This window comes from Anopheles funestus, assembly GCF_943734845.2.
Source record: "Anopheles funestus chromosome X unlocalized genomic scaffold, idAnoFuneDA-416_04 X_unloc_110, whole genome shotgun sequence".
Classification (NCBI taxonomy): Eukaryota; Metazoa; Arthropoda; class Insecta; order Diptera; family Culicidae; genus Anopheles; species Anopheles funestus.
The window spans coordinates 32,583-45,000 of NW_026045051.1; positions in this window are offsets into that span (position 1 = coordinate 32,583).

The window sequence follows — 12,418 nt, forward strand, 5'->3', positions numbered from 1 at the left end:
CTAGATTTCTTCCATGCACCACTAATCGCTACCATGTCTGTGGCCGGAGCTATTCACGAAAGCGCCTCGCGCACTTGGTCGGATTTTTGGTCCACCTGGCACCATTTTTGGCCCATATTTGCCCCATAGCTCCGCCGGTATCCAAGATATGGCCACACTTTCTTCTGGCCATGGGTAGATGGCACTTGTGGCTAGATTTCTTCCATGCACCACTAATCGCTACCATGTCTGTGGCCGGAGCTATTCGACGAACAACCATCGCATTTACCTAGGTACTTTTTCGGATTTTTGGTCCAACTTGCACCATTTTTGGCCCATATTTGCCCCATAGCTCCGCCGGTATCCAAGATATGGCCACACTTTCTTCTGGCCATGGGTAGATGGCACTTGTGGCTAGATTTCTTCCATGCACCACTAATCGCTACCATGTCTGTGGCCGGAGCTATTCACGAAAGCGCCTCGCGCACTTGGTCGGATTTTTGGTCCACCTGGCACCATTTTTGGCCCATATTTGCCCCATAGCTCCGCCGGTATCCAAGATATGGCCACACTTTCTTCTGGCCATGGGTAGATGGCACTTGTGGCTAGATTTCTTCCATGCACCACTAATCGCTACCATGTCTGTGGCCGGAGCTATTCGACGAACAACCATCGCATTTACCTAGGTACTTTTTCGGATTTTTGGTCCAACTTGCACCATTTTTGGCCCATATTTGCCCCATAGCTCCGCCGGTATCCAAGATATGGCCACACTTTCTTCTGGCCATGGGTAGATGGCACTTGTGGCTAGATTTCTTCCATGCACCACTAATCGCTACCATGTCTGTGGCCGGAGCTATTCACGAAAGCGCCTCGCGCACTTGGTCGGATTTTTGGTCCAACTTGCACCATTTTTGGCCCATATTTGCCCCATAGCTCCGCCGGTATCCAAGATATGGCCACACTTTCTTCTGGCCATGGGTAGATGGCACTTGTGGCTAGATTTCTTCCATGCACCACTAATCGCTACCATGTCTGTGGCCGGAGCTATTCGACGAACAACCATCGCATTTACCTAGGTACTTTTTCGGATTTTTGGTCCAACTTGCACCATTTTTGGCCCATATTTGCCCCATAGCTCCGCCGGTATCCAAGATATGGCCACACTTTCTTCTGGCCATGGGTAGATGGCACTTGTGGCTAGATTTCTTCCATGCACCACTAATCGCTACCATGTCTGTGGCCGGAGCTATTCACGAAAGCGCCTCGCGCACTTGGTCGGATTTTTGGTCCAACTTGCACCATTTTTGGCCCATATTTGCCCCATAGCTCCGCCGGTATCCAAGATAGCGCCACACTTTCTTCTGGCCATGGGTAGATGGCACTTGTGGCTAGATTTCTTCCATGCACCACTAATCGCTACCATGTCTGTGGCCGGAGCTATTCGACGAACAACCATCGCATTTACCTAGGTACTTTTTCGGATTTTTGGTCCAACTTGCACCATTTTTGGCCCATATTTGCCCCATAGCTCCGCCGGTATCCAAGATATGGCCACACTTTCTTCTGGCCATGGGTAGATGGCACTTGTGGCTAGATTTCTTCCATGCACCACTAATCGCTACCATGTCTGTGGCCGGAGCTATTCGACGAACAACCATCGCATTTACCTAGGTACTTTTTCGGATTTTTGGTCCAACTTGCACCATTTTTGGCCCATATTTGCCCCATAGCTCCGCCGGTATCCAAGATATGGCCACACTTTCTTCTGGCCATGGGTAGATGGCACTTGTGGCTAGATTTCTTCCATGCACCACTAATCGCTACCATGTCTGTGGCCGGAGCTATTCGACGAACAACCATCGCATTCACCTTCTCGTTGCACTTCTTCGGGAATTTGGTGCAACCAAGTTTTCACTATAACTTGGTCATTTTCCGTCCATCGGACATGCGGTTTTGGGTGTCGATACTTGACACCGCCCGCTACAATATGTTCCTCCACGACCATGTGGTCCGATGCTTCCAACAGGAGCTATTCGAGGATTACCGATTTTTCACCATTAAAAATGCTCAATTTTGCACCAACTTTTGCCTATAACTCAGGCTGTATCGATCGGATCTTCAATCTTGAAAAAGTTTTGGATAGGTGGCACCAAATGCTACATTTCGTTCTTCCACGTCAACTTTGTCCGATGTCTAGCAAAAAAGTTATTCGCGAACCAAGTCCAGAACCCATGCAATGGCTGCCCTCATTGCATACATCACGGCGGTTAACTCTCGTTACTCTATACCGTGGACTTGGTACTTTTTCAGGCATTCGTTGCTACTTCTCGGTTCATGATATTCGTTTACGGTCTTCACTAGGGCATTTGGTGCTCCTTATCGGTTCATGATATTCGTTTACGGTCTTCACTAGGGCATTTGGTGCTCCTTATCGGTTCATGATATTCGTTTACGGTCTTCACTAGGGCATTTGGTGCTCCTTATCGGTTCATGATATTCGTTTACGGTCTTCACTAGGGCATTTGGTACTGGGCTTCCCACTTTCTACTGATCGATCCATACTCACTTGCGTGCACCTAGCCTAGGAAGGTTTCCTATGGCTTCCCATCTTTCTACTGATCGATCCATACTCACTTGCGTGCACCTAGCCTAGGAAGGTTTCCTATGGCTTCCCATCTTTCTACTGATCGATCCATACTCACTTGCGTGCACCTAGCCTAGGAAGGTTTCCTATGGCTTCCCATCTTTCTACTGATCGATCCATACTCACTTGCGTGCACCTAGCCTAGGAAGGTTTCCTATGGCTTCCCATCTTTCTACTGATCGATCCATACTCACTTGCGTGCACCTAGCCTAGGAAGGTTTCCTATGGCTTCCCATCTTTCTACTGATCGATCCATACTCACTTGCGTGCACCTAGCCTAGGAAGGTTTCCTATGGCTTCCCATCTTTCTACTGATCGATCCATACTCACTTGCGTGCACCTAGCCTAGGAAGGTTTCCTTGGGCTTCCCACTTTCTACTGATCGATCCATACTCACTTGCGTGCACCTAGCCTAGGAAGGTTTCCTATGGCTTCCCATCTTTCTACTGATCGATCCATACTCACTTGCGTGCACCTAGCCTAGGAAGGTTTCCTTGGGCTTCCCATCTTTCTACTGATCGATCCATACTCACTTGCGTGCACCTAGCCTAGGAAGGTTTCCCTTTGGTACCGACTTCCATCTACGCACTCGATATAACCTAGGTACTTGGTACCGATGATGGTTAACACTCAAGCATTTCTTGCATCCTGCGTGCAAGGTACCAATTTTCACTTCTCAGGTGCGTTTATGAGCCCGCATTAATCCAATATCGCTCTGATGGCCTTTCTTATTATTTCATCCGATAGCCCTTGCCAAAAGCTACCAAAAGTTCCTCCACGGCCATGTGCTCCGACGCTTAGTTTAGGAAATATTCGAAAAAATTCAAAATAGGAAGCATTTTCTTATTGGAAAATCACCTTAAATCGATGGCCATTTTTTGGGCAAAAACTTTAACGTCTTCCCGACTTTGCGGGAATTGCGAATTTTAGGCACCCAGAGAAAATCTTTTACTTTAAGGGGGCGGCCGCGAAGTTGCCCAAAGTCTCGGACACAAAAATTCTCAAGTTCCCCACTCTAGTAAATCGCCCTATGAGTATCTCCTGGCCCGCGAGCTCTGCGAGCGGGCCAGCTTCGGCGATTTTTGCCTTTTCGCCTAGGCGGTTCTTCTACGAAATTGACCCACAGCTTTTGGTCAGAAAGCTAGCATTTGTTGCAACAGTTAGGTACTTGGTACCACATTTTGGTATCCATTTGGGTATTTGTGGCAACTACTCGGTACTTTGGCCCACATTTCGCTCTACTCGGGCTTCTATGGTGGTACTTGTCGGTACTTCTGGCCAACTTAGGCCAATTGGGTGCAACTTGTGGGTACTCTGTGGGTACGTTAGGGCGTATTGTGTCTTTCGGGTGAACCTTCGCTATACTTCATGGGTACTGATGGCCAACTTAGGAACATTCAGTGCAACCTTTGGGCCTAAGGAAATTTGTCCAACTCTTTGGACTTAGAAAATTTTCTGGACTTAGAAAATTTTCTGGACTTGTAAAAATTTTCAAATGTTCAATTTGGCCCACATTTCGCTCTACTCGGGCCTCTATGGTGCTACTTGGCGGTACTTTTGGCCAACTTAGGCCAATTGGGTGCTCTTTGTGGGTACTCTATCGGTACTTTTGGCCAACTTAGGCCAATGGGGTGCTATATGTGGGTGCTCTATCGGTACTTTTGGCCATGTTAGGCCCATTCGGTGCTATTTGTGGGTACTCTATCGGTACTTTTGGCCATGTTAGGCCCATTCGGTGCTATTTGTGGGTACTCTATCAGTACTTTTGGCCAACTTAGGCCAACTCAGTGCTACTTGTGGGTACTCTATCGGTACTTTTGGCCAACTTAGGCCAACGCGGTGCTATTTGTGGGTACTCTATCGGTACTTTTGGCCAACTTAGGCCCATTCGGTGCTATTTGTGGGTACTCTATCGGTACTTTTGGCCAACATAGGCCAATTGGGTGCTACTTGTGGGTGCTCTATCGGTACTTTTGGCCAACTTAGGCCAACTGGGTGCTATTTGTGGGTACTCTATCGGTACTTTTGGCCAACATAGGCCAATTGGGTGCTACTTTTGGGTGCTCTATCGGTACTTTTGGCCAACTTAGGCCAACTGGGTGCTATTTGTGGGTACTCTATCGGTACTTTTGGCCAACTTAGGCCAACTCAGTGCTTCTTGTGGGTACTCTATCGGTACTTTTGGCCAACTTAGGCCCATTCGGTGCTATTTGTGGGTACTCTATCGGTACTTTTGGCCAACTTAGGCCAACTCAGTGCTACTTGTGGGTACTCTATCGGTACTTTTGGCCAACTTAGGCCAATTGGGTGCTCTTTGTGGGTGCTCTATCGGTACTTTGGGACATATTATGTCCTTCGGGTGAACCTTCTCGATACCTCATGGGTACTTGTGGCCAACTTAGGAAAATTCAGTGCAACCTATGGGCCTTTGGAAATTGTTCCAACACTTTGGACTTAGAAAATTTTCTGGACTTAGAAAATTTTTTGGACTTAGAAAAATTTTCAACTTCTGTATCTTCTTCATCATGTTCCATTTTGTGGGACTTAGAAAATTTTCTGGACTTAGAAAATTTTTTGGACTTAGGAAATTTTTCAACACTTGTAAAATTTTTGTTCCTTCTTTGAAGAAGAATACTTTCCACTATTAGCTTCTTTCTCTTTTTCTTCTTAGTTGTCTTCTTATTTTCGGTCCGAGAGCGCCGACACTTGTAAAATTATCTAAGTCCGAAGACTTTTGGAATGAACCAAAAGTCAACGAACACAATACATCAACCCTATCAACATCAAGTGGCAACCCGAAGGAAGCGCAGCGGCCAGCCCATGTACAACGCGAAGTTGTAGCATGCAACCAACCAACCGCTAACCTCCAACGGCACTCAATGTATTCGTTACACATGGGCGCACCTGCACCACACTGTCGTGACCATCCAACGAGCCGTCGGTTCGGTCGTGTGTTACAAGCACCCCATCACATAGGCATAGAGTCACCACACAGTGTTCTTCAACACTCTCGTCACATGGTGCAAGTCACGGTACGCACCACCAATGTGCACTGGTTGGCCAATTCCAGCACACACGGGGCGCGCACGCGCAAGCACTAACCACCAAGCATGGGTCGCCTGAGAGGATCGATGCGAACGCATCTCTACAACTTGAAGCTCCCAGCCTGTAGTCCCGTCGTTTGCGGGCGGTCGTAGGTGTCGAAACTAGTGATATCCACAGTCGGCAAGCTCGTCCACCGGTGTTCCCAACATGTATGGTACTAACACGTGCAGCGCGAACCCGCCCTTTGCGGCCTAGTAGTAAGCGGGGATGAGACGCCAGTGTGCCAATGGACAGCACGGACGGTTCTCGGAGGGTTGTTAGGCCCGCTAGCTTACGACCACCTAATGGGTATAAGAAGCGCTATCAGCTCGGATTGGATACGACCTTAGAGGCGTTCAGGCATAATCCAGCGGACGTAGCGTCATACCATAGTCCGTTCGAACTAGTATTGAGCCAGTGGTCCGTACCTGTGGTTCCTCTCGTACTGCACAGGAATTCCGTTAAGATAGCGACAAACAATGCACACCAGTAGGGTAAAACTAACCTGTCTCACGACGGTCTAAACCCAGCTCACGTTCCCTTGAAAGGGTGAACAATCCTACGCTTGGTAAATTTTGCTTTACAATGATAGGAAGAGCCGACATCGAAGGATCAAAAAGCCACGTCGCTATGAACGCTTGGCGGCCACAAGCCAGTTATCCCTGTAGTCTGAGCGAAACCTCCGAAGTGAACGGACGTGTTTTTCGAGCGCTCCCGTGCGAATTTGCGAAAAAGTGCGTTTAAAGCGAATTAGTTCGAGATTTACCCACAGGTGGCGCTGGTGTTGTTAGGAGTGATATTCCCCAGCCCCCCCAACTCGAACCATAGTGCTACGAGCGTTTTTACGGAAAACGTGAAATATTTCACGAAATATTTCATGAAATATTTCAACCTTGAAATATTTCAAAAGAGGACAAAATTTCCTTTCCGGGGAGCCGTCGGACGCCCGGATCGGACAAGTGGTTCTGGAGATATAGGGGATTGAAAAAGTTTGATAAGTAGTTCGATAACTGTTATCGAACTCCAACACCGAGTTATCAAACTTCCGGACAAATCCTTCAAAGTAGGATATCTCGGTAACCCCTCGGGCTAGAGGGACGTCCGGGGTATCGGTGGATAGGTCTCGGAGTGGAGCACCGGATCGTCACCCCCCCGCCCCTCCCATATCCACCCCCTCCCCCTCAGGAGGGAAAAACCAGTGTTTTCTAGTGTCCGGTTGGTATTGCCCTCTAAAAGTGCGCGAATCGGTTAAAAAATATTGCAGAACATTAAGTGAGATTATCCCGATTCGATGAAGTGGTCTGCCGTTTCTGTGCGTTAAAAAACAACGGAGATATTAGCACCCAAAGTTGGAGGTTTTTCGCGTTTCCGGTTTCGGTTCCGGCCATACAATTTGTATGGGATTTTCTGAAAATCAGTTTTTTTGTGAATAACTTCGTCAATTCTCAACGGATTTTCAAAAATAAAACATCAAAAGACGCGTATTGAAAAGACGCATCCAACGGTGTTAAGTTTGTGCGTGTGTGTGTATGCCACCGGAAGTGGTGCCCAAAAAACTAGTGTTTTTTAGTGCCGGTTGGTATTGCCCTCGAAAAGTGAGCGAATCGATTCAAAAACATTGTAAAACGTTAAGTGAGAACGTCCGGATTCGATGAAGTGGTCTGCCGTTTCTGTGCGTTGAAAAACAACGGAGATATTAGCGCCCAAAGTTTGAGGTTTTTTGCGTTTCCGGTTTCATTTCCGGCCATACAATTTGTATGGGATTTTCCGGGGACCAGTTTTTTGTGAATAACTTCGTCAATTCTTGACGGATTTTCAAAAATGAAACATCAAAAGACGCGTATTAAAAAGACGCATCCAACGGTGTAAAGTTTGTGCGTGTGTGTGTATGCCACCGGAAGTGGTGCCCAAAAAACTAGTGTTTTTTAGTATCCGGTTGGTATTGCCCTCTAAAAGTGTGCGAATCGATTTAAAAACATTGTAAAACGTTGAGTGAGAACGTCCCGATTCGATGAAGTGGTCTGCCGTTTCTGTGCGTTGAAAAACAACGGAGATATTAGCGCCCAAAGTTGGAGGTTTTTCGCGTTTCCGGTTTCAAAAAGTGCGTGTAAAATCCACCACGTGTTTTCGGGCGACATCTTGAAGATTTGGCAAAGTGGAAGGCCAATATTATTTAATTAGTTATTAAATTTTTGAAATTTAATAACTCGGTCGGTTGGCCACCTGGCCACTTGGATTTTGGCATCCGGCCCTCGATTGGGGTCCTCTACCCGTGTGCCAAGTCCCCCCCCGCTACTCCCAAAAACCAGGGAGTTTTTTCCGGCCCGGTTTTTGATTTTTCTAAAATCAACCCTGCAACCTGGCGCGGGTTTAATCATCGTAACAGGAGTGGCCCATCGGGACTCACCCGGGAAAATTGGCCGCAGGCCGATCGGACCGGAATTAGCCCGGAAACCGGCGAAAAGGCGAGAAAAAGGGGGTTTTTCGGGTTTTTGGAGGCCAGTTTCCTCCCACCACCCCCTCGATCCACCCACCATCGGATAGGGCTTGGCCGGGCGCGTCGATCGATCCGTGGATCGCCAGGATCGGTCCATAAACGGCTGAGTTCTGCTATCTGGAAAAATCCTTTGGTGGTGTTAGTGTGCGAGTGCATTAGTGTTAGTGCGAAAACATTTTTATTGCACAACTTCGTGAAAAGTGGACCGATTTAGACGTTTAGCACTTCGTTGGACGCGTCTCGGCAAGACGCGTCGATACGTGCCCTCAACGGGTCAATCGGGCCCATAGTGCGGTGGCCAGAGTGCCGGACATTTTGACCGTGTGTGTGTGAAAATCGGTGGCCAAAACGTGCACCACTCCGTCAGTTTTCGTCGGATCCGGACGTGCGACACCTCCCTGGAATCGTCTTCGCGAGAGCCAGCTCTTGCCGTACCAGGGGGGGCGATCCAGTGAACGGCCCCGGAACTGGGTTTTGTGTGTGCGTGTGTGCGAGCGGAATTTTCATTTGTGCACCGTTTCGGATCCGCTGGTCCGATTTCGAAGTCCGGCACCTCGTTGCAAATGCGCCGACGAGACGCAGCTGTTGCCGTTGTTTCGGAGGCGATCCATTGAGCGGATCGGAAGATCAATTTTTAGACGAGTTAAACGCTGATTTTTGGTAAGTTTGAGAGTCCCATCAGTACCGGAACACGAGGACGCATCGACCAAAATTTTCCGGCAGTCGATCGGACCGGAAACAGCCTGGAAACCAGCGAAAAGGCGGAAAAAAGGGGGTTTTTCGGGTTTTTGGAGGCCAGTTTCCTCCCACCACCCCCTCGATCCACCCACCATCGGATAGGGCTCGGTCGGGCGCGTCGATCGATCCGTGGATCGCCAGGATCGGTTCATAAACGGCCGAGTTCTGCTATCTGGAAAAATCCGTTTGGTGGTGTTAGTGTGCGAGTGCATTAGTGTTAGTGTGAAAAACATTTCTATTGCACAACTTCGTGAAAAGTGGACCGATTGGGACGTCCAGCACTTCGTTGGAAGCGTCTCGGCAAGACGCGTCGATACGTGTCTTCAACGGGTCAATCGGGCCCATAGTGCGGTGGCCAGAGTGCCGGACATATTCGACCGTGTGTGTGTGAAAATCGGTGGCCAAATCGTGCACCACTTCGTCAGTTTTCGTCGGATCCGGACGTGCGACACCTCCCTGGAATCGTCTTCGCGAGAGCCAGCTTTTGCCGTACCAGGGGGGGCGATCCAGTGAACGGCCCCGGAACTGGGTTTTGTGTGTGTGTGTGTGCGAGCGGAATTTTCATTTGTGCACCGTTTCGGAACCGCTGGTCCGATTTGGATGTCCGACACCTCGTTGGATTCGTCTCGGCGAGACCTACTTGCTGCCATCAATCCGGAGTCGATCAACGGAGAGGCAAGTAAGTCGATTCTTTTTCATTAGGGTTTGCTTGGCACCTGGGGAAGCCAAGCATCATGGACGGTGCAAGGTCTTTGCGGTCGAGGACCTTGTCGACGGACGAGAGGGTTGCGCCGACGAATCGTCCTTCATTGCAGCCGCGAGTGCTGCTTACGAAGTCGTCGATGCCGGCCGTCAAGGAGACGACCTCTACCGGTTTTGCAGCGCAACGTGACGAGGAGATGCGCGAGCTTCGTCGCACCAACGAGGAGCTGCGGGCCATGCTCGCCAAGCTGCAGGAGGAGCTGTCCCTCTTCCGGGTCCAGATGGCGTCAGCAGAAGCGAATGCTCGTCGCGATGCTGAGGTGGCACTCTCGGCGGCTGTACGTCGAGAGGAGATAGCGGCGGCGGAAATCGCTGCACTTCGAGAGGCACAACGGCTCGATCGTGAGGCTCATCGGCGCGAGCGTGACGCGCTTAATGAGCTGATATTGCAGGTGGTCGGAGGTCAGCAGCAGCTGGGCGAGCCGATACGCGCCTCTGTGGCTTATTCGCCGACCCCAATGCCACGGCGTCGGATGGAGCAGCAGCAGAGTGAGCAGCAGCGTGGGCAGCAGCAGCAGCGGCAGCGACAGCAGGTTGCGGTGACGGCTATGGTGGAGCCGTCTCCGGACCAGGAAGGCGGCTCCTGGACTGAGGTGGTGCGCCGTAAGCCGGCACGCCAATCAGCGAGCATGCAGCAGCAGCAGCAGCAGCAGCAGCAGCAGCAGAAGCAGCAGCAGTGGCCGCAGCTGTCACAACAACGGGCGAAGGTCTGGCGACAGGCGGTTGCAGGACCATCGTCACAGCAGCCCCAACAACAGCAGGGGCAACAGGCCTGGCGTAGCCAGCCTGCAACACGGCGAGGCGGAGGGCGTCAACGGCAGCGCAAGACCAAGCCGGACGCAATTGAGATCGCTCCAGCCGAGGGACAAACCTGGACCGAGGTTTACCAGGTTGTGCGTGGGGCTCCAGAGATGGAAAAGTACGCAGAGGCTCTCGGAGTCGGACGACGCACCACACGCTCCCGACTTGTTATGGAGCTGAAGGAGAGCGCGAACGCTGCAGAGGTGCTGCAGTGCATCCAAGACGTGTGCGCGAAGGCGGAACTGCCGGCATCAGCACGATTGGTGACTCCCACGGTTGACATCCGGATGGACGCGGTCGACCCTTTAGCGGAGGAGTCACACGTGGCGAAGGCACTCTCCGAGCTATGCCAGCACACCGTGGAGGAGACTTCGGTTCGGCTGCGACCAGCGTGGGACGGCACGAAGGTGGCGATAGCTCGGGTGACAATGAAGGCGGCAGAGGAGCTGGACGGGAAGTTTGTCAAAATCCAGTACACGTCCTGCCTGATCCGGAAGGTGGCTCCAATGCAGACGCGGCAGCAACGTTGTTACAAGTGTCTGGAGATGGGACACGTCCGGGCAGCGTGCACGAGCGAGGTCGATCGCTCGGCCAGCTGCATTCGATGCGGGAAGCCAGATCATCAGGCGAAGAACTGCACGGCGGAGGTGTGCTGTGCCGTGTGCAGTGGCCCGCATCCGGTCGGTCATCTGACGTGCCGGCGCTAAAGGTGCTGCAGATCAACCTTGGGCGGAGCAGGACAGCTCAGGACCTGCTGATGCAGACGGCTCGCGAGCTGGATGTTCAGGTGGTGCTCGCCTGTGAGCTGTATCGACCGCCTCGAGATGATCCGCGATGGGCCGTTGATGAGGAACTCAGTGTGGCGATCATCGCAACGGGGGCTTACCCCATCCAGCGTCTGTGGGGAAGCGTCGTCCCGGGATTGGTGGTTGCCACGATAGCGGGAGTCACTTTCGCCAGCTGCTACGTGTCGCCCAGCAGTGGTTCGGAAGAATTCGAGGAGTTTCTTGGTGCGGTGGAGGTGTCGCTGGTGGGACATACAACATCAGTCCTGGCCGGGGACTTCAACGCCTGGAACGAGGAGTGGGGGAGTGCGCGCACTACTCGGAAGGGGCAGGAGCTCCTAAGCGTGGTGGAGCAGCTGGCGCTGCAGACGCTGAACCGTGGCAACGTGCCCACCTTCAAGGGCAACGGGGTTGCACGGGAAAGCGTCATCGACGTCTCCTTCGCCAGCCAACCCATTGTGCGGCCGGACTCATGGCGCGTGCTTAACCGCTTCTCCGGCAGCGATCACGTGTACATCGAGTTCCAGGTGGAGGTTCCGGGTCAACGGAACAAGCGACGTGGCCAGCAGCACCAAAGCCAAGCAGCAGCCAGTGACGGGACAGCCAGGCATGCCGGAACTCGGTGGAAGACGACGCAGTTCGTCCGGAAGAGCTTTGACATCGCCCTCACAGTCGGCCGCTTCGGACAGGTCGACACTCCGGAGGGGCTGGTTGGCGGACTCACTCGGGCGTGCGATGAGACCATGGAGAGAGTACACGGGGCTACCTTCCATCGCAAGCCCCAGGTGTACTGGTGGTCTCCGGACATCGAGCGCTTGAGGGAAGAGTGCGAAGCAGCGGAGGCAGCCCATCGTCGGGCTCAACCGTCGGAGCGTGCTGTGACGTCTGCCGGACTGCAGGATTGTCGTCGTTTGCTGCAGGCCAGTATCCAGAACAGCAAGGAGAGCAGCCTTCAGGAGCTGATTGACGGAGTTGAGGCTGAGGTGTTCGGTCTCGGGTACAAGGTTGTGCGAGCGAAGCTTCGCGGCCGGGCGCCACCGGAGACGGACCGCGCTGTTCTTGGTCCGATTGTCGACGCCTTGTTCCCGGAGCATCCATCGTTCGAGTGGCCGGATATCGAAGCAA